The sequence below is a fragment of the Phacochoerus africanus genome, chromosome 16 (genome assembly GCF_016906955.1).
Source record: "Phacochoerus africanus isolate WHEZ1 chromosome 16, ROS_Pafr_v1, whole genome shotgun sequence".
Taxonomy (NCBI): Eukaryota; Metazoa; Chordata; class Mammalia; order Artiodactyla; family Suidae; genus Phacochoerus; species Phacochoerus africanus.
The window spans coordinates 13,761,764-13,784,241 of record NC_062559.1 but is presented as its reverse complement, the minus strand read 5'-3'; the positions used below and the strand labels follow the sequence as shown (position 1 = coordinate 13,784,241).

At 40.0% G+C, this 22,478-nt stretch overlaps 1 protein-coding gene across 6 annotated transcripts in view; it reads right to left on the bottom strand.

Annotated features, from left to right (window-relative positions):
- CNOT4 (CCR4-NOT transcription complex subunit 4) overlaps positions 1-22,046 on the bottom strand; it is a 159,600-nt gene extending 137,554 nt beyond the window's left edge. For 4 of the 6 annotated variants that reach the window (XM_047762985.1, XM_047762986.1, XM_047762988.1 and 1 more), the window contains exon 1: positions 21,808-22,045. The gene's annotated coding sequence lies outside the window, so the exon portion shown is untranslated. Of the gene's footprint in view, positions 1-21,807 lie in introns of all 6 variants that reach the window. The other 2 variants (XM_047762983.1, XM_047762984.1) reach the window with 1 other exon arrangement.
- Positions 22,047-22,478: the final 432 nt, after the last annotated feature.

Here is a 22,478-nt window from a genome sequence, read left to right as displayed (position 1 = left end):
CTTAACCCACTGAATGACGCCAGGTTTGAACCTGCATCTTCATGGATACTAGTCAGGGTCGTTACCACTGAGCCACAGGGAACTCCTCAAGGAATAGTCTTGACTCGGGAGATTGGGAACAAAGGGTGGAAAGTTCTCAGCTTCTTCAGGATTTCTACACAAATCATTTAAGAGTTGCAGACACCCCACTAATATATATGGGCTATTGGAGGGGTAGGAATCTAATTTTTAGGATAGAAAATCTTGTTCAAAAATAGGAAATAGGGGAAGGGGAACACAAAAGAAACCATGGTTCAAGATCCCTACTTCAAGAAGAGGGACCTAAACTTAAGTTTCAGATCTTTTTGCCTGGCACAGAATCTTCTGTCAAAGATACTTAACTGGGGGAAAAATGTAATTGTAATGTATACATGTAAGGATAACCTGACCCCCTTGCTGTTCAGTGGGAAAATAAAAATAAAAATAGCACAAAGTTAAAAAAAAAAAAAGATGCTTAGGCTGTTTTTCTCAATATAAAAAGAAGTTTGTAAACAAAAAAAAAACCCCAAGACGACTAACACATTATATTTATACAAACTAGGCCACCTGGCAATCACTGAATCAGCTATTTGTGAAGTCCTACAAAGCCCAGACAAATACAATAACTAGAGGAGGGCAGCAACTGGGGGAGACAAGAACCCAGGATCAGACACACATCAACCAATGCGTTCTACTGCATTTGCCCTGTTACAAAACAGTAAGGTAGATTTGCAGTGATCTCACACCATATAAACGAAACCCTCTTTTCTCCCTGAGCTATCAGGAGACTAATCACAGCTGCCGCAGGGCAGGACACTGGCTCTGGGAACCACAAGGAAACCACTGCTGATGGTCTCTATGGAAGCCAGGAGGAAAAGCCCAGAACTGATTAAGGTTAAGGATTTTGTCTTTTCTTCATATATCCATCCCTAAGCAGCTCATTCTTTCTAATTTTTTAAAAAAATTTTATTTATTTTTCTTTTGGAGGGCGCACCTGCGGCATATGGAAATTCCCAGGCTAGGGGCTGAATAGGAGCTGCAGCTGATGGCCCACACCATAACCACAGCAAAGCTGGATGTAAGCCCATCTACAACCCACACCACAGCCTGCAGCAATGCCAGATCTTTAACCCAATGAGAGAGGCCAGGGATTGAACCTGCAGCCTCACAGATACTATGTCAGGTTCTCAACTCAGTGAGCCACAATGGGAACTCCAAAGGCATTATTCTTAAAACCTATCTTTACCAACTCACATATTTTACAAAAAAGCAAACACACATACCCTCTTGTACATGGCGGGCCTAGCCCACTCCAGTGAAAGATGGTAGTTAAACTGAATCCTGTGCCCTGGGATTAGAGGTTTGGAACAGGAATCCTTTATCACACACCCATCGACCTATTCTTGGTTACCCTACTCTGCACCTTTTATCTGACCCAGCCTCTCCTAACCTCTCTGCACCACCTTTTCCAGTTTAGATCAATTCCAATCTTTCATTAGAAGTAGACCAAGTCAAGGGCCAGTCCAGTTAAAACTTAGTCTCCCATGAAACACTGCAGATAGATGGGTTTCAAGAGGACACTATGCACACACACACATGTGTGTGTGTGTGTGTGTGTGTGTGTGTGTGTGTGTGTGTGTGTATGACTGGATCACTTTGCTGTACAGCAGAAATTGGCACAACATTGTAAATCGACTATATTTTAAATAAAAAATTTAAAAAAAAATGATACTATGGCAGGAAAGCCAGCTCTAATTGGCAAAAATGAGATAGTTCAATAGGTTATACACTCCAAATAGTTGTTCTCTCTGGTGATATGGCAACAAAAAGTATTCCTGCTGTGCAGACCCAGAGCTGCTGCCGACTCATCCCTGAGACTGTCCACATACCTGAGAACATAGTGCAACAATGAGGGCCTTAGGTCCAAATACACAAAAATACAAAACCAGAATATTTATATTACTGAAAAAATGTTAAAATGCACAACATATGTCCTTTGCACACAGCTAGTGCAGTTGGCATCCTGGGACCCAAAGTACAGTCAACCAAGGGAGCAAATATATAAAATTATATTGGCCTAGAATGGAGTAGGAGTGAGCTTAGAAGCAGCAGGCCTGCAGCTGTTGCCTCAACTACCCCTTTTGCCTATCATCACAACCCACTGCTTGGGACAGTTCTCAGCATCCTATCCCAAGAGGGGATTATCAGGAGACAAGATGTGGAAAACCTGCCTTAGCCCAGAGATATTCTCTCCCATGGAAAGGAGCAGTTTGTGAGTTGGGTCCATTGATCTCATCTCATGCTTTTTACTCTGGCATAGGAAATATTACTCCATACCCTTCTTTAAAGGTAAAACAACTTCCCTATCCAGGCAACTTTCAAAAGGTGGAGATGTTGAGGGTGGAGACCCAGATAAAGTACGCAGGGAAGGTTACCCTGCAAAGCCCTCCCATGCATTTGGATCGAACGTGATTGGCGATCCATCCCTTCTCCCAACCAAGAGGGAAGAGCAGGTGATCCTATGGACTCCAGTCTGAGATACACGGTGGTGCCACCTATCCCATACCCACTCTGTTCCCCTCTTTTTCCACTCTGCTGCTTGATGCCTGCTCCTCAAAATTTCCTAACCCAAAAAGGATAGCTCCTACCCACCGTGGCTCAATTCTGGGCCTCTGGAGCATGGCAGGGCTATGGCTCTCTTCTCCTTCCTCCCAAAAGTAGGCTGACTTTCCCTGTAAGCTAGTAGCTTGCAGGGCCTTCAGTGGACACGAGGCCACCATATGGTTGATGCTCTGGCAGAAGCGGCTCTTCTTGGGCGGAGATGACGGTGTGCATTCCTTGGCATAATGGTCTAGACCTCCACAGCTGTAGCCTACGTCTCCCTTTGATCTGCACTTTTGCATGTCCTTCCCTCTGGGCTGCCTCTCCCTCTCAATATGGAACGCCCCACCAGGGCTAGTGATTTGGATAGATTCCAGGCCCTTGACAGACTTCTTAAAGGTGAACTCCACAGCCTCACCCTCCTTAAGGCTCTGGAAACCCTCCATGTGCAGCTTACTCTGGTGCACAAAGATATCTACCGGGGGTCAAGCTCAACCCTGACACATGGGAGGCTGAACCCCATGCACACAACCACTACAGTCACTAGGACCATGCAGCATCTGTGGCTCCTCGGCTACCACTACACTCACTAGGACCATGCAGCATCTGTGGCTCCTCGGCTGCCCTGGACACATCCTCTGGTACCAATGGCACAGCTACCAGCAAAATAGTGGTTTGACACAGAGCCCATGGTAGTCAGCTGAGCTCACGGCCCCAGGCCCCAGATCAGGCAGCTGCTGGCCCCAGGGAAGTCTGGAGGTAAAGGGGAACCTCAGAGAGAGGCTGCTACAACTTCCCCAGAACTACGCACAGATCTCTGTTTTAAAAGGGTGGTTTACTAATCACTTATGATGGAGCATGATAATGTGAAAAAAAGAATGTATGTATGTGTGACTGGATCACCTTGCTGCACCATAGAAAACTGACAAAACACTGTAAAACAGCTATGATGGAAAAAATAAAAATCATTTAAAAAATTTTTTTTAAAATAAAGATCATGTATTCAAAACTAAACAAATAAAATAAAAAGGTGGTCCAGGAATTCCCATCGTGGCTCAGTGGAAAGGACGCTGACTAGTATCCATGAGGACGCAGGTTTGATCCCCAGCCTCACTCAGTGGGTAAAGGATCCAGCGTTGCCATGAGCTGTGGTGTAGGTCACAGAAGCAGATCCTGTGTTGCTATGGCTCTGGCGGAGGCCAGTGGCTACAGCTCTGATTCAACCCCTATCCTGGGAACCTCCATATGACGAGGGTGTGGCCCTAAGAAAACTTAAATAAATAAATAAATAAAAAGGGTGGTCCAGTCTTCCATTCAAAGCAACTTTCTGTAATAGCAACCCTAATTCAAACTCTTTCTAATTTTCTCAGGGATGGAGGTGTCAAGTCTTTCTGTGTACACGGTAGAAGAAGGGAGGGTTAGTGAGGAAAAAAAAATAGGCCATGAACCATCTCTGACATAAAAATTGGCATCAAAGTCTACATTAAATATGGAGTTCCTGTTGTGACTCAGCGGTAATGAACCCCACTAGCATCTGTGAGGATGCAGGTTTGATCCCTGGCCTCACTCAGTGGGTTAAGGAACTGGTGTTGCCATGAGCTGCAGTGTAGGTCACAGATGAGGCTGGGGATCTGACATTTCTGTGGTTGTGGTACAGGCTGGAGACTGCAGCTGCAATTCAACCCCTAGCTTGGGAATATCCATATACTGCAGGAAGAGCCCCAAAAAAGGAAAAAATAAAATAAAATACAAGTCTATATTAAATATGCCTTCCTAGCCAACAAAATTTAGTCAGATAAGATAGACCAGACAAATCTTTAATCGTATCAACTCACAAAATTTCTTAAACTTTATGCCTTCTCACTTACGTTTTCAAAGGATCATGTATTAGTTAACAAACTACAGAGAAAAGGGTGAGAGCAGGGAAATTGGTGAGAAGATTGTTGCAATTACCTAGCAAGAGATGATGATAGCTATAGAGATGGTGAAAACTGATTTAAATTCTAGATATGTTTTGAAGGTAAAGTCAACAATTTTCCAATGGAATGAATGTGCAATATGAGAGCAAAAGAATCAAGAATGATTGCAAAAACACACACACACAAAAGGAGTTCCCGTCATGGCTCAGTCATTAGCGAACCCGACTAGCATCCGTGAGGACACAGGTTCAATCCCTGGCCTCGCTCAGTGGGTTAAGGATCCGGCATTGCTGTGAGCTGTGGTGTAGGTCACAGATGTGACTCGGATCTGGTACTGCTGTGGCTGTGGAGTAGGCTGGCGGCTACAGCTCTGATTGGACGCCTAGCCTGGGAATCTCCATACGCCATGGGTGCGGCCCTAAAAGACAAAAAGACAAAAAAAAAAAAAAGAATGATTGTACCAAAGTTGCTATCCTGAGCAACTTGAAGCTGCCAAACAACTAAGATGAGGAAGGCTTTGTGGGTGAAGCAGGTATGAGACAGCAGATTTGGGAGGAAAGAACAATTCTATTTTGGACATGTTGAGTTTGAAATGTTTAATAGTTATTCAAATGGATATACTGAGTAGGCAACTAGACATATAAACGTGAAGTTCAGGAGAGTGTTCTGGACTGGAAAAATAAATTTGAGTGTCATCATGAAACTAGCAGAGATCACCAAGAGAGTGAGAATAAATAAAGATAAAAAAGGAATGAGCCCTGCCCGGGATATCCCAATGTTTAGAGGTAGGAGGATCTACCAAGAAAAACTAAGGAGGAGCAGCCAATGAGTGCGGAGGAAAACCAAAAGAACGTAGTATCCTAAAAGACAAGTGAAACAAGCATATCAGACAGGAAGGAAGTAATTTTGTCAAATGTAGACTGATCACATTAGACAAAGAACTGACTACTAGATTTAACAATGTCATTGTTGGGAGACCTGAATGAAAACAATCTTAGGACAGTGGTAAGGGCAAAAGCCTGACTGGAACAGGCTTAAGAGAGAAAATGAGAAAACAACTAGAACAAGTGCACTTAATGCTTTAATGGGTTCTACAGCAAGAGAAATAAGAGCAAGGAACAGCGATCAACATAAGATATTTTTATGATGAGAAAAATAAAAGCATGTTTGTATGTTGCTGGGAATGATCCAGAAGAGAAGGAAGAACTGAGGATGTACAGAGAGGGAGGAGAATTGCTATACTAGTCTCCAAAGTAAGTGAAAGGGAATGGAATCTAATGCATCAATCAGAGGAAATGGGATTAGATAGAAGCAAAAACAGTTCATCTACAGTAACAGAAGGCAGCTAAGGACTGAGTCAGGTCAGTAGGTACATACATGTGGTCCTAGAACCTGTAAATATTCTTCTGACTGCTTCTATTTTCTCAATGAACTAAAAGCAGGTCCATCAACTTAGAGTGACTATGAGGAGGAGGGTTGGAAGTCTAATGAGAAAGACCAGAGTATAAATTAAGTCATCTAGGAAAAGGGAAACCAAATAGACTAAGGAAATAGACTATGACTGCCAGGCAATATTAAGGGTCTTTCCGTAACTTTCAGTCTTTAGCTACACAGACGCAGACATGAAGTACTCAAAAGAATTTAATTTGGCTTAAGGTTTTGCCAAGTAAGTATGAAGAAGAAAGAAAGGAGCAAGACAGCTGAGGGCAACAAAAGGACTGAACATAATGACTGATCACTAATGAATGTACACTAGGTAAGACGGAGAAAAAGAAAGTAAGGGGGGCAAAGGACAGTGCAAAGAGAACAGAATCTGTGGACTGGCGGTCCTAATGACAGTAAGATTGTTGAGTTGGATAATATGCAAAAGGAGCTGAAAAGACAGATGTAGTCAGAGGGGGGTTGCATGAACTGAAAACCATGGGGAAGACAGGGATTTCAAGTGTAAGATACAACACTGAATGTTGGCTGAGATAGGGTAGAGGGCAAGATCATTAAAGAAGAATTAGAGAACTTAAGAAGTCACAGCAATAGAAGTGATAGATGGTATATGTTGAAATTATCAAGAATTTTAAAAGGGACAGTGTTACCAAGAATGAGAGTAAACTAATAGCTAAAAATGAAGAAAAGATGAGTAACTCACAGTGCGATAGATGCTGGCAAACGTAAGAGTTTATGAATAAACCCAGGTTCCTTTTCAACTCCTGTTCAAGGGAGGATGTCAGAATGGGAATTGTGGTCTTAAATTCAGTGCATAGGATTCCTCACTGACCCTTGAGGATAGCATATAAGAAAAAAAAAAAAAAAGTATAGCCAATACACATGAAGATCACAGAGGAAGCAGTATCAGAAACGCAGGAAGTAAAGGAAATATTCAGAAAATTTTGCTGATGACAGAAGTAAAAAGATAATAAACATGCAGAACCTTGTGGGAATTAAATGTGAGACAGGATGAACAGTCACCTGGGAGAATGGCAGTAACTGACATAAAAAAGGATAAAAGATATAATGAGATTAGTCCTGATGGACTTTAGGCAAGCAATAGTGTCAAGGCTGTGACTGCTGGAGAGAGGAATAAAGGATCAGAACTCCCCGTGAATGGAACACAAGAGTTTGGGAAGCACGGCTCTTTGTCCCAGTACAAAGGTCTATTGCCTCACCTCTAATAATGTCTTATAAGAAAACCATAATGTACTTGTGAGGTTTCATAGTTTTTAAAAATTAATGATATAAAGAGGTTAGAACAGTTCCTAAATTCTAATAAGCACAGAGATATAAGCCTTTATTTGCTAATCAAATATAATTATTATAGCAAAAAAAAAAGAGAGAGATGCATTTTATATTTTTCTTTCTTCAGCTATTTGGGCTTCCAGGTGATTTCTAGGAAAACCAGCACCAAAATGGACTCAGAAAACCCATTTGAGAGGAGAAAGTCTCTGAGATCAACTTCTATGTAGGGTCCATCAATCTCAGAAAACTGGGGAATTCCCGAAGTGGCACAGCAGAAATGAATCCAACTAGGAACCATGAGGTTGCAGTTCGATCCCTGGCCTCGCTCAGTGGGTTAAGGATCTGGTGTTGCCATGAGCTGTGGTGTAGGTTGCAGAGGCAGCTTGGATCTGGCATTGCTGAGGCTGTGGCATAGGTCGGCAGCTGTAGCTCCAATTCAACCCCTAGCCTGGGAACCTCCATATGCCTCGGGTGCAGCCCTAAAAAGCAAGAAATAATAATAATAATAAAATAAAATCTCAGAAAACTGGCTCTCCTCCAAAAATGTATCACCACCAGCATTTAAACTGATTTCCCCATTCACCCTACTCCAACGGTAAAATGATTTATGCATTCAACAAGCATGTACTGAGCACCTACTATATACCAAGCACTATTCCCAGACCCTGGAATATATCAAGGAAGAAACATTCCCACCCTAGTAGATGGCGATTGACAACACATAGTATATATAACAATGAGTGGATGATATGATATGTTTGAAGATAAGTATTACATAAAAAAAAGTAAAACAATGCAAATATTAGAGGAGAGAGGTCTGGATATGAACTGTAAATAAATAGGATGGACCTTACTAAAAAGGACATCATTTGAACAAAGGTCTATCTGAAGGAGCTGAGACAGCTTTGTGGCATTTAGAAAAGTGTTCTCCAGGCAGAGGGGACATTCAGAGGAAATGTTCTAAGGCTTTTCCATTTAGTTCCTACTACTACTTAGCAATAATTAATTATTTTTCTATTTCTTCTCTTCTAGCATCCAATCCTACTCTCTACCTCATAGCAGTGGATAATAATAATAGCTACCATTTACCAAATGTTTATTACATATCAAGCATTGTTCTGTTTTAAAAAGATTAAATAATTTAACAAATCTACAAAATAACAAAGATCTATGAACAAAACAGATCTACATAGATCTCCATCATTTACAAGGGAGAAAGCTGAAGCACAAAAACATTAAGCAACTTTCTCCAAGATTACAGAGTTAGCAAGTGGCAGAGCCTTGAAGCAGCATGTATAATAAGCCTTCTATACTGTTAAACTTATGAACATTCAGTACAAAGAGTACCTTAAGTTTTCTCATTTCTAATAAATAAAATCTCTCATATTACACATTCATTATAATCTGACCTCTTGACATTTTCACAGTCATTACCTATCACTGAATAGTCTTTACCTACAGTCTCCACTTACCATCTTTCTTAATCCCCCATCTTCCCCCATCTGATTTATATTCCCAGTCTATGAAATTGCTCTAATGTGGTTAGTGATCATCACACCATAAACCAAAGGATTTTATTCTCATTTTCTTTGAATGCAGCACTAAATTATGTTAATTCTTTTTTTTTCTTCTTGAAATAGAAACGATACCATCGTAGATCTTATCCCTGTGACTTCTCTCCCTCTTCCTTTGTTTTCTTAGACATATTTTTCTGTCTTTCTTTCACCTCTCCAATTATTCCTTTAATAATACTGTTTTCACTTCTACCTCTTAAAGGTAGGGATTCCAAAGTTTTTAGTTTCCTTTTTGCTCGTCTCTGTTACCTCAGTCTCTCTTAAGGTTCATTCATCCAATAAGTATTTATTGAACACCTACTATCTACTAGGCACTGTTTGCATCACTTTGTACAGATCAGTGATCAGAAGAGACCAAAATATTTTTATATCCACATAAAATCAAATAATTCTAGGCTACCAAGGACACTCAAAACCATCTTCCCCTGGAGTTCCCTCCTTCATCCATGGCACAGTAGATTAAAGATCCAGTGTTGATTAAAGAACCACTGTGACTCTGGTTCAGCTGGGGCACAGGTTCCATTCCTGACCCAGGAACTTCTGCATGCCATGGGCATGGCCAAACAAACAAACAAAAAATTCTTCCCAAAAAATATCTCCCCGGAGTTTCCACTGTGGCACAGTGGGTTACGGATCTAACATTGCCTCTGAATCACAGGTTCAACCCCCTGCCCAGTACAGTAGGTTAAGGATTTTGCATTGCCACAGCTGTGGCATAGGTAGCAGCTGTGGCTCAGATTTGATCCTGTCCCAGGAACTCTCATATGTCACAGGTACAGCCAAATAAATAAATAAATAAATAAATCTTCCCTTAAATAGTATTTTAAACACATCGCTCTCTTGACTAAAAATTTGCAATGACTGCATGACCCTTTTTTTGTTTTAAATTTTACTGGAGTAAGCTCCCTTTGATGCAGTGGGTTAAGGATCTGGCTTTGCTGCAGCTGTGGCACAGGCTACAACTGTGGTGCAGGTTTAATTCCTAGCCCATGAACTTCCACATGCTGTGGATGCAGCCCAAAATAAATTGGAGTACAGCTGCTTTACAATGTGTTTAGTTTTTAAGTGTACACCAAAGTGAATCAGTTGTGTGTGTATATCTAGATATATACATATATATCCATTCTTTTTCAGATTCTTTTCTCATATAGATTACTATAGAATACTAAGTAGAGTTCCCTGTGCTATACAGCAGGTTCTTGTTAATTATCTTTTTTTATATATAATAGTGTATATGTATTAATTTTAAACTCCTAATTTATCCCTTTCCCCATATTTCTAAGTTTGATTTTGAGATCTATGAGTCTATTTTGCTTTGTACATTAATTTGCATCATTTTTATTAGATTCTACATATAAATGATATCACATGACGTTTGTTTTTCTCTGACTTAGTTCACTTAGCATGATAGTCTCTAGGTGCATCCATGTTGCTGCAAATGGCATTATTTCATTCTTTTTATGGTTGAATAATATTCCACTCTACATATGTACCTACATCTGCTTTATCCATTTCTCTGTTGATGAACATTTAGGTTGTTTTCATGTCTTGGCTATCATAAATAGTGTTGCAATGAATATATCTTTTCTAATTATGGTTTTCTCCAGATAGATGCCCAGGAGTAGGACTGCTGGATCACATGGTAGTTCTATATTTAGTTTTTGGGGGGGTTGGCCACATTTGCAGCACATATAAGTTCCTGGGCCAGGGATCGAATCCAAGCCACAGCTGTGACCTATGCCACAGCTGTGGCAACGCCAGATCCTTAACCCACTGTTTCATGGCAGGAACTCCCTATATTTAATTTTTTAAGGAATCTCCATACTGTTATTCATAGTGGTTGTTGCAATTTACATTCCCATTAACAGTGCTGGAGGGTTCCCTTTTCTCCATCCCTCTCCAGCATTTAGTGTTTGTAGACTTTTTGATGATGGCTATTCTGAATAGGGTGAGGTGATACCTTACTGTAGTTCTGACTGGCATTTCTCTAATAATTAGTGATGTTCAGCATCTTTTTATATGCTTAATGGCCATCTATCTGTCTTCTCTGGAGAAATGTCTATTTAGATCTTCTGCCCATTGTGTGTGTGTGTGTGTGTGTGTGTTTTGTCTTTTCTGGGTCCCCTCCCACAGCATATGGAGGTTTCCAGGCTAGGGGTCTAATCAAAGCTGTTGCTGCCAGCCTACGCCAGAGCCACAGCAACACGGGATCAGAGCCTCGTCTATGACCTACACCACAGCTCACGGCAATGCCAGACCCTTAACCCACTGAGCAAGGCCAGGGATCAAACCCGCAACCTCATGGTTCCTAGTCTGATTCATTAACCACTGAGCCACGACAGGAACTCCATTCTGCCCAATTTTTGATTGGGTTGTTGTTTTTTTTTATATATTGAGCTGCATGAGTTGTTTGTGTATTTTGGAGATTAATCCCTTGGCAGTTGCTTCATTTGCAAATATTTTCTCCCATTCTATGGGTTGTCTTTTCATTTTGTTTATGATTGCAATGATTCCCCTCTTATTAACAACACCTAAACTTCTCTGCCTTAGTTCAACACACTTTATAAATTATTTTCTATCACACCTATCCAGGTTCATTTCCCATTACTCCTTGATTCAAAAAAAACTCCAAGTAGGTCAGTCCTTTGATTACCCACTAAAACACATTATTGTGTTTCCAGCTGGTCAAATAACTACTGAAAACATACATCTACTACTGAGACATAAAGAAGTATACTGAATAAAAAGATAAGTCTTCAAAAATAGATGTTTTTTAATTCTTTCAAATGTATAAAGATAGCAAACACTTACACAGGGCTTACTATGTGCCAAACACTATTCCAAGCACTTTACATATATTGTCATTTATTCTACATAACAATCCTATTAGCTCCATTATGGAAGCTGAGGCCAAGACTGGGTAAAGTAACCTGCCCTAGGTCTGACAAGGAGTAGGTGGTAGAGCCAAGAGTCACATTCAAATAAGTCTGATTCCATACTAAACTAGGTACACCCAGTGGAAGCAGTAAATAAAAATAGGGGGAATTCAAAGGCCTGGCACAGAAGTCTACAGGCTAATGAAAACTATGTTCAACCATTAAAAAAAAAAAATCATTTAAGTTATCCCCTTACTCCAAAGCAGTATTTCCTCTAATATAATGCCAAGTTTTTAAAATTGCAGATTAGCAGTACATAATATAAAAAGCATAATCTGTAAACACAAACACATCATATATTATTCAGAGTTCTCCAATGCTGCTGAAAATATTTGCTAGGCATGACAAAAAAAAAAATATATATATATAGGGCAACACATGACTAACAAATGTTCTTTTGTTAGGATGACTACATTAAAGTACTTTACTGCTATACTTGTTTTCAATACGATCAAATAGAATTAATACAATGCAGGGAAGGTAACTACCTTAAAAAAAGCTTTACTTTTGACGAGCAAAATTCACATAGAGGACTAGTCCAGCAGGGCAGAAAAGATTTTAGTAGAAGCAAGAAATTCCAAAAAAATCACCACTAAACATCTAACATATACCTACCACCAACTCTATGGCTAAAGGACCTTTTATTTTTTATTTATTTATTTTTCTTTTTGTTTTCTGTCCTTTTTTTAGGGCCATACCCACACATATGGAGGTTCCCAGGCTAGGGGTCTAATCGGAGCTGTCACTGCCCGCCTACACCAGAGTCACAGCAATGCCAGATCTGAGCCATGTCTTTGACCTACACCACAGCTCACAGCAAGGCGGGATCCTTAACCCACTGAGCGAGGCCAGGGATCGAACCAGAAACCTCATGGTTCCTAGTCGGATTTGTTTCCGCTGCACCACGACGGGAACTCCCAAAGGGCCTTTTTAGAAGTTTCTACAGAAGTTCCAAATGCAGTAAAGAAGCCAGTGCCATCAATGCCTGAGGCAAAATGCACCATAGCACTATTAGAATCTAAAGTCTTCCACTATACTTTCTGCCTCTCCTCCCTTTTCCTAGGTTTACAATACACCTACCCTCCTAGCTACTCAAGACATCCCCAAAGCTATTCACATGAAAAGGAGTCCCTCCCAAAAATGTTTTGAATAAAAGTAAGCAAAATATTGATAATGTGAGATTAATTCAAGCTATTAAAACCTGGGAGAGATTTTTAAAGTGTGGAGCCATTTTCTCCTTTCCCCACCACCACCCACTGTGACATGTTTAAGTGGCTCCACACTCCAAGGCATTAAGTTAAAAGACCTTGGGGGAAAGAATGGACTGGCAGCTACCAGTGAAGATATTCTCAAATACTAAGGTTCTCCTATACTGCATATTTGCTATCTACTTCCTTGGAACATAAACTGGGAGGCAAAGAGAAGCAGCAAAGTCCTCCTCATGATTCTCCTGCATAGAGTTCCCGTTGTGGCTTATCAGGTTAAGAACTTGACAGAATGTCCCTGAGGATGTGGGTTCGATCCCAGGCCTCACTCAGCGGGTTCAGGATCCAGCACTGCCACAAGCTGTGGTATAGGTTGCAGATTCAGCTTGGATCCAGTGTGGCTGTGGCTGTGGCGTAGGCCAGCAGCTGCAGCTCTAACTCAACCTCTAGTCCAGGAACTTCCATACGCCACAAGAGTAGCAGTAAAAAGGGGGGAAAAAAAAGATTCTCTTGCATAAAGGGGATCTCAGTTCACTCTTAAATCCAGACCTAAAATACTAAAAGCTCTGTTAAACATACCCAAAGAGAATGCAATAGCTTTCTACCTAGTGACCATATTAGATAAGCACACATAACCCGCTAAATAAAGGAAAAAGTGTCAGAAATAGCTCCGTCACACTGCCAGGATTAAAGGCGCTTTAAGATAGAGGGAATGTCAACAAAAAAAGTTATTTCTCAACAATGCACTATACTGAATTATCATCTTTATCCTTACTAGCACATACCCAAAGAGTCCATGGCATTGTGGTAGGTGATACCTTTCATAGTAATAGGTAAGAAAATGACCGGTACATTAAAATAAATTTAATTTTGAAATTTTAAGTTTGAGATGACTGCAGACTCAACTGTGAAAATTCTTAAGATCCACAAGCTAAAATATTGTTGAAAGGGAATACATGCAATACTGAGGGAAGTAGGAAGAGAATAAACGGCAATACAAAACTACTCATCTACTGGCGTTTCCATCATGATGCAGTGGAAATGAATCCTGACTAGGAACCATGAGGTTTCAGGTTTGATCCCTGGCCTCACTCACTGGGTTAAGGATCTGACAGTTGTGGTGAGCTGTGGTGTGGGTTGCAGACACTGTTCGTATCTGGCGTTGCTGTGGCTGTAGTGTAGGCCGGCAGCTGTAGCTCCAATTAGACCCCTAGCCTGGGAACCTCCATATGCCATGAGTGCAGTCCTCAAAAAAAAAAAAAAACCCAAAACCAAAAAGACCACAAAATTAGTCATCTACTATTTACAAAGCCAGAAATAAGAAATCCACATTTTCTCCCTGCTTTAAGGTAAAAAATGAAATTATCCTTCACAAAGCAAAGCAAGCAAGCCATCCAGAAATCACAATAGACAAAGAAAGATGGTTTAATGAAGAGTCAACAAGGCAAAACAAAGAAAAGAACTTCAAGGATCTCAGAACTTTGAAAAAAAAAATCCAAATAAAATAAATACAGTCATTAAACAGGGCTGGTTAACTAGATCTGTTTTTAATAATAACTTTACAAAACAAAGTATATAAAAGTAAATAAAATAATAAACTTTTGGGAGTTCCTACTGTGGCTCAGTGGTAATGAACTGACTAGTATCCATGAGGACTCAGGTTCAATCCCTGGCCTCACTAAATGGATTAAAGGATCCAGTGCTGCTGTGAGTTGTGGTGAAAGTCACAAATGTGGCTTGGACCCCGAAATGCTGTGGTTGTGGCTATGACTGGCAGTTGCAGCTCTGATTCCCTAGCCTGGGAATTTCCATACTCTGCACCTGCAGTCCTGAAAAAAAAAAAAAAAATGAATGAACTTTCACTTAAAAATGTCCCTACATTCTTCTTTGGCCTACTGATCTATCCTTTATCCATCCTTAAGGGAGCTTGGGGCTGACAATATTAGTGCCCTACTTCAACAGAATTTTCTGTCATTCCTTCTGCTTTAATCAGGTCATTATTAAATTTTAAAGATACCCACTAATATATACTAGTTACAAGCTGTTCAAATGTACATTCCCTAATATTCCTTCTGAACGCACACACATCAGAAGCAGATGAGGCATAAATTTCTCTTTTACAAATGAAGTATGATTTATCGCATTATCATGTAATAAAGATTTTCCTTTTTTTCCAAACTCTTATTCCCCAGTGAATACATACCTAAAATTACTTGAAAAGATTGGTAGCTATTTTCTGCTGAAATTTTTTGGGGTTATTATTTGAGTAATCATGCATCACTTTTGTTCCAAAACCTGGGCTCGGTTAACAAACTGCAGTTTACTATCAAAGACAAATTGACTACATTTCTTCAGTTCTCATTCTCCAAAACCTTGGTGTCATTTCTGGATATAAAGGACCAAAGATAAGACAGACTCAATTAGCTGCCAAATCCTATAGAATTTCCACATCAACATCTCTCAGATGGCCCCTTACCTCAGTGGCCTACTCATTAATTTTCCCACTCAACTCAACTTGTCAAGCCCAAAATATGCTGCATAGTACCAAAAGAGAAATCCTTCTAAAGAGCACTTTCGCTGTATCATCTCCTGCCCCCAACCAGCTTCTACTGGGCTCCTTACCATGTAGCAGAACAGATTCAACCTGACACTGAATACACCTCATAATCTAGCCCTATTCTAGTATACCAACTTCTCTGACACAATTCTCAGAAATTAACACTTTATTCCACTAAGATCAGCTAACAACTCTCTCACATCACATTGGTCTCCACCAATGTGTTTGCCCCTGCTTTCATGCCCTACCAACCTACATACTATGGAATGTATGGAATGTTCTCCTCCTGAAGACACTCTGCCTATGCACACAGTACATATTTTTTATTCAGGCCCCACTATCTCAAGGAAGCCCTACAACTTTAATATGAAAATATCCCTATATTAACATACTAGACTCAGACTTAAGCATCAAAGCATTGATAATGCTAGTTATATTACTAAAGTATACCCAACAAGATAATAAACTCTTGGAAGAGGTTGGGCCATTTCCCAAAAAGTAGATCCACTCAAAGACGATCTGACAAATTGATTGAATAATCCCAATTTTTAAAATCAAGGATATTTTAGGTGAAAAGAGTTCTAAAACAAATGAAATAACTGTGATGATAAAGATTTGCTTCAAAATAGTCCAGGTCAAACAAGAGGGGGACAAGGAAAAAACTAAGTGGGGACATAGCTGAACCCCGACTGGCTATGAGTTGATGATCTCTGAAGTGAACTACATAGTGGTTTGTATCTACTTTTCCTTAAAATGTTTCACATAAGTTTTTTTTTTTTAATACTAATAATGTCTTCACTGAATTTTTTTGGTCTTTTTAGGGCCGCAACTGTGTCATATGGAGGTTCCCAGGCTAGGGGTCCAATCCTAGCTGAAGCCGCCAGCCTATGCCACAGCCACAGAAATGCAGGAAGCAGGATCCGAGCCATGTCTCCAACCTACACCTACACAGTTCATGTCAACGACAGATCCTTAACCCACTGAGCAAGGGCAGGGACTGAACCATGTCCTCATGGATGCTAGTCATGTTTGCTAACTGCTGAGCCACAACAGGAACTCCCTTTACTGAATTTTAAATGGCAAAACTAAGATACATTGTAACACTTTCCTTTACCCAACAAATACCTAGGTAGGTCCTCATTTACTGTAAGAAGAAAGATCTAATTTGTCAGGGAACTTGTTAAGATTCTGATTCTAAGGACTGAAAAACATGTTTAAGAAATTTCAGATATTTGGCTTAATGACACTGTGTTTGTTTCTACTATGGAATACTCCACCCCTTTCATATTCCAGTCTATAACTATTAAGTTCCTGGACTGGGAGTCAAAATCAGAGCTGCAGTTGCCAGCCTATACCACCACCTATGTCACAACCATTTGGGATTTAAGCCACAATTGTGAGCTACGCTGCAGCTTGCAGCACTGCCAGATCTTAACCCACTGAGCGAGGCCAGGGATCAAACCCACATCCTCATGGATACTAGTCGAGTTCTTAACTCATTGAGCCACAACAGGAACTTCCAACTATCTTTTTTTTTTTTTGTCTTTTGTCTCTTTAGGGCCACACCTGCGGCATATGGAGGTTCCCAGGCTAGGGGTCTAATCCGAGCTATAGCTGCAGGCCTACATCACAGCCACAGCAACACCAGATTCAAGCCTCGTCTGCGACCTACACCACAGCTCTCAGCAATGCTGGATCTTTAACCCACTGAGCAAGGGCAGGGATCAAACCTGCAATCTCATGATTCCTAGCCAGATTCATTTCTGCTGTGCCATGACGGGAACTCTGCCAACTATCTTTAAATATTGGCATTTTATTCTTCTAATTACACTTTTTTTTTTGCCTTGACTTTTTTCCCAAACTAGTGTTAGGCATACATATAAATCAATCTGATTATTTTGATTTCCCCTTCTTATTTTCTCTAAATATTCATGAGGTGAGGTTTTAGTTACCATAACAACAACAACCAAAAAAACTGATTGTGAACAGATATCTGATATATGTAATATATACAAATAGCAATGTTTATCCCAATAGCAATACATTATCTGCCCCTCAACCAATGCAATTAATGTTTAAAACAGGACAATTCTCTTGTATAAAGAGAGTTTAGGAATAATGAAACCATTCTCATAAAATCCTGGGTGAAAAATAAAGTCACACTCAAAATGCCTTGCACTTATTTAAAGTTTCATTTTCCTAGCAAGTAAAAGCACTCATCTTCTTTTTAGTAGCATGTAATTTCCCTCTTCTAGTAAAAGGAAAACTGCTATAGAAAAGCTAATCTAAGAGGTCAAAATAGCGCTGAAATTTTCTCTACTATAAATCTATTTTATGATTTTAAAATAATAAAAGAATCGTACTATGAAAAAGGAATGTGACAAAGCCCACTGGATTAAAATTACTACACTTGAAAAAGTTTCACCACACAATCTTTTCTAATAAAGAAAGCCACATAATAATTAGATTAAAAATAATTCTGAAAGAAGCTCTTTCAGAAAACCACTAAATATGGGATTAAAGGTCCTACTTATCTTCTTTCATTGCATCACAAAATGAGTTAATTATGACATCTTTATAACTTGTGTACCCTCAACTTTTAAGAAAAAAAAAAAATTACTCTTTAAAGTATCAGGGATATTGCCACATTTTATGCAAGAATGGACCTTTGCAGATTTTTCCTAATATTCTCTGAGGTAACACAAAATCTTTAAAATCTCAAAATGTGTTAACAAGTTTTATCCAATACATGCTATTCCAGTGGGATGAAAACCATTTACAAGTTCTATTTAGATTAAGAAATCCTTTGAGAAAAAGTATGCAGTACATTCTAGTTATATACTATTTCTAGAGCACTAAAAATCTCTATAACCTATTTCCCTATTGTTTTTCTTTAGAACCAACTCAGCGGAATGTAACTTCCTTCACAAAAAGTCAGGACAATACAGAAAACTAAATGACAGAAAACTAATTGAATTTTCAGCAGAGGCTTAAGTTTTCACAAATTAAAACTTCCTATGTCACTTGAATGGTCTGTAAAAATAATAACACTGCGTTCGTTAAAACAGAATAAATTGAATACGATTTGCAATCACCAAAAAGAAAAAGAAAAAAAAAAACTGTTTTAAAGGAGGACTATAGCTTAACCTTAAAGACAAGAGTAGTGAAGGAGAAAGGGAAGATTTCTAAAATCATACTGCTTAAACTGAGACGATATTTTTACATTCTCTTAACACATGTAACATCGTTTTTAAAATAAAACTGCCCTAAACCAAGAGAGTTCATCCTTAAGCAGTGCCCTCTTTCTTTTACAAAGTAATGAACTGCAACTTATCACTAGTGGTCCCATTTAGACTAAAGTTGAAGAGCATTACAAAACAATTTCTCTGCATCTTTGTCATTTGATTATAACTGTCTCATCCTAATAAATTTAAGCATTTGTCTACGAACTTTATGAGAACAAATTTTATAATTCAACCTTAAGTAACTCATATGCAAAAAGCTTCTTTGAGAAATAATCTATCCGTATGAAGAATTCAACTACTGAACCTGTCAGAAAATATTCCAAACTATCAAAAAACAAAACAAAACAAAACCCCAGGAAATTATGAAGCTGCAATGTTCGTAATGTTACATCTAAAAACTTAAACCATACAAAAATATTTTGAAATCTCAGCTACCTATTTCCTATTAAAATGTCAAAGAACTTGAGCTATCTTCTTTAAATGTGTTAAAGATCCCAAAGTAAATTCATTTTGACTTCAGAGTGCTGAAACCAAGAATTTGATGATTGCAGGAAAATAGTATGGAGTGAAGAAAATTACTTGAGAATGTTTTTACTGAAGCAAAGTATCTTTACAAAAGAAAAGATGTATTAAAATCATTTCCCTCTTCTGCCAAACAGTTCTCTCCTAGAACACACTGCTTACAATTCAGCCAAGTATGACTGCCAAGGGTTTCTAAACCTGTGTGTTAGGATTATTCAAAGTGGAAAGCTTCTCCATCAATTCAAAGAAAATTAAATATATTTTTTGCTTAGAGTTGAAGATCAATTGTATTAAATATATTCCTACTGATAAACTAAATATTAATAATACTTAAAAAAAATCTCAGGTTACAACTTAGGACAAGGTTTGCTATATAAATTGCTTCCAATTCTCAGAACGGTAGGAATTTATTTAGTTTCCACAATTTGTGCCTTAAGTGGCTGAAAGGAAAAATGAAGTTTCATAAACAGCTTTACTAACCTCAGCTGACACGATAAAACAGACCATTTATCATAATCAAGTGAATATAATGCCAAATGTAAGATTCCTCAAGTATTACAGATAAAATTTGTAAAAATCACATTAATACAGTAATGCCCAAAAGTGATTAAAAAGGCAGCTATATGTATTTACATTTATACTTGAGGTATTATTACTTTCGCAAATAAGAGGTATATTGCTGCATGAGATTACTACTATGACTTTTAATATTTTTACATATATCTTAAGAACACAATGTCTTATGTTTAAACTTGAGCTGTACATATCTGATCTATGTAATTCTGTTTGCTGTTCTGATAATTCTTTATTTCACAGCAAATATTATTATATATGTGATTATAGCAAAAGCTCCCTCTTCCCATTATGCCATTAATCAGTACATTTCAATTTAGCTTTCACCAAAACAGACATCATAAGCCATTCTTGACTTCTAGTTTTCTACTTTTTAATATAAATACTAATGACAATGAATGCCACCAAATGCACATATGTGCAGAGTTTGCCATTTCTTTTTCCAGTCTCCTTCTTTTCTATGGAAAAAATGAGCGATTTAGTTTTGAAAATCAATTTTTCTTTTGCATACACACCTAGTGGTTTTCAAGAGAAGATAATTTACTCAGATACCTACCGTCCTAGAAATATTAAAAGAAAGAACTTTCCAAATCCAAAAATATTAGGTAGATCTGATATTATCTGGAGAGGAAATTTCCACTCAAACTATAAATAAAATGTCATCAATTAAGCTGCACATCAATAAAACTCACTGAGCCAATAATCAATTCTCAATTTGGAAGGGATCTGTAGCCCACATAAAACCTGCATATAATCAAACTACCACTGTTAATTTGCTTGCGGAGTTCACAGATAAATTTGGTTGTGTGCCAGATTTATCTTATTTTGAAATGCCTAGGCTAATATTTGTTGGTGTAATCAGAGCCCACATTAAGTGTCCTGGGGAGAGGCAATTCAGAAGAACGCTAGACAGCATGGAGAAACCGGTTCAAAATGAAAAGAGAAAGGAGGGGGAAAAAAGCCAAAAAGCAAAAACAAAAAGTCCCAACAGAGCGAATAATCCACAAACAGATCCCTGGAAACAAAACGAAGACGTTCCTCTCCGGGGCAGCCTGAATAAACGATCTTCACTCAGAATGTTTAATAGTATCCTACCTCACTTCATTCACTTCCCAACTTCCTTGACTTCTCAGGGGCCAACACGGGGCATCCCTTTTTTTTTTTTTTTTTTTTTTCTGGAAGTGTATGTTGAAAGAATCTGTATAGCAAAGAGGGAAGGAACGGACAATACCCAAGAAAGCTGTGAAACAGGTGGGTTAGAACAAGCAGCAGCGTAATCTAGATACTTTAAGGGGCAGCTTTAAAATGACAGATGTGGTTAAAGGAAAGACTGCAAATCGGAAGAAGCTCTAAGGGTAGCAGATAGGCTGGGGGCTAAAAGCAAGCATGAGAGGGGGGCAAAGGCTAACTCCAGAGTGGTAGCAGGGAGCAAAAAACAAGCAGCAGCACGAGTGGGCAACAAGCAGTGGGATTAATGAGCAGCAGCAACACGGGTCAGAGTGGAAGTGATGGCTTTGGTCTTGGGAGACGGGGGCCACTGGGAAAGGACGTCAGAGGGGCGAAAGGGGGCTGGGAAAACAAGGAGTCCTGAGACCTAAGATTTCTTGCCCCTACAAAAATGTAGGGGAGAGCGTTGAAGACGAACAGCCGCCTCGGCTGCCCAATTAAAGAGATTTTCGAAGCAGTCGGTGCTCGCCGCCGCGCTGCCTTCTGCCCCGCTCCCTTTTCCTGGTGGTAACTGCTGTGGCGTAGAGGGAAGAGGGAGGAAGAGGAGGAGGAGGAGGAAGACCAAGAAGGAGGAGGGTGAAGATGAGGCGGGGGGTGGGGAGAAAGGGGGGTGCGGCCTGCACAGTCTCAGCGAAGCCTCCGCTCTCTCGTAGCCGGTCAACCCCGGGTTTCCCCTAAGCCCAGCCCCGCATAGACTCACCCGCCTGCCTTGCCTCGCTTTTCCCTTAGCCGACTCCACGCGGTGCCGCGTCCTCACAAGAAACCACTGAACGAGTGTCGGGGAAAAAACTCTTCAGAACCGGGCCTGATTGCCTCAGCGAGTCCGACCTTTACGGCTGAGAGGGAGACTCTCAGCTTTCGGTGGGTTCCACAGCCAGACGGGCCACCATCTTACATTAGGGTAAGACTCCTCCGGCCTCCCGTGCGCAGGCGCACGCCGATCCGGCCAGGAGGGGCGGGGGAGGGGCGGGAGGAGCGGCCGGCGGCCGGTCCCGCAGCACCCTGGGAGTTGTAGTCCTCGGAGGGTAACCGCCCAGCTGCAAGCCGGGAATTGAAGTTCTCACTCGGAGGGCGGACCGGATCGCCTACCTCACGTGGTTGCCACACTACTGCCTTTCTTCGTGTTTTGCTTCCTTTTCGGCCCGGTGCTGCTCCTCTTGTCATTTGGTCGGCGGCCTTCGTTAGCGGTTCCGTTTCCTCGGTGTTGCTCAAATATGGGAAACCAGAACTCGCGGCGGGCGTAACCAATTTGGGGGAGCTGAGACCTTCTCTTTTCTGACCCCGCCTACCGTAGGTATTAAAGGAGGCAGGGTAGAGGCAGGTGGAGAGTAGGAGGGGCGCGGGATTTGATCTAGGGTGGGAATTGGATAT